Source organism: Ostrea edulis, chromosome 9 (genome assembly GCF_947568905.1).
Source record: "Ostrea edulis chromosome 9, xbOstEdul1.1, whole genome shotgun sequence".
NCBI lineage: Eukaryota > Metazoa > Mollusca > Bivalvia > Ostreida > Ostreidae > Ostrea > Ostrea edulis.
In genome coordinates, this window is record NC_079172.1 from 27,251,095 (window position 1) to 27,252,328 (window position 1,234).

The following is a 1,234-nucleotide window of genomic DNA, read 5'->3' on the forward strand; positions in this document are numbered from 1 at the left end:
TACTTCTCTTAGAATCCTTCTTACATCTGATGTGGAATTCCAATGGAACCACGAACAGGAGAGAAGTTTCCAGAGACTCAAAGAAGCATGTATCAAGCAACCAGTCTTAGCTGTATTCAATGTCAACAAGCCGGTTGAAATTGAATGTGATTCAAGTGAAGACGGACTAGGAGCTGTTTTGATACAAGAAGGTCGTGCAGTAGCTTACGGTTCCAGAGCACTTACTGGAGCAGAAAAACGGTATGCACAGATCGAGAAGGAAATGCAAGCAATTGTATACAGTTGCCAAAAATTTCACAACTACATTTTCGGTAAGGAGGTCACATTGTACAGTGATCACAAACCTCATACACAAGTCTCATCTGGGAAAAGTCAAGTCAAAGAGCCGTGCCAGAGAGGTCATGTATTGGCCAGTCATGAATGCTGACATAGAACAAGCTGTAAACAACTGTTCGTTATGTGCAGAGTATAAAAAACAACAAAAAAGAGAACCTCTTATGCCAACGTTGGAACCGATGTCTTTGAATATGGGGGAAAGAAATACCTTATTCTAGTGGATTATTATTCAAAGTACATTGATGCTATTGAACTTAAGTCAGAGACAACAACAGCGATAATAGAGGCTATGAAAATAGTCTTTGCATGCCATGGACTTCCAGGAATACTTCGTTCCGACAATGGACCACAGTTCAGTTCCACTACCTTCAAGAAATTATGTTCACACCACGGAATCGAACACGAAAGAAGTAGTTCCCACTTCCAAAGCTCAAATGGCGAGACTGAGAGAGCAGTACAAACCATAAAGTGCTTATGGATGAAGTGTGAAGACAAGCAACTTGCTCTCTTGGATTACAGGACAACACCACTGGAAAACATCCATCTGTCACCAGCTCAACTCTTAATGGGACGCAGACCAAGAAACACATTACTAGCATCACGAGAACGTTTTTTTTTTCCATCCAATTTTGCAGTTGATATCAGTATGTCTAATGACTGAATCTATCCAAAATTATAGTGAGGGGGGGGGGGTGGGGAAGGTGTAATGTATTTTTATGTACGCCTTATCTAGTAATGCATGTTTGAGTTATCTATCTTGATTGTATTTACCGCCAAGTTGGTGTTTCTGAATAAACCCAAGTTAACTACATCTAAACAGTGTCTGACTATACCACGTGCGACTTGAACATTACAGGTACTGAGGATATATTCTAACCCGAATCCCCACAGGACTGAA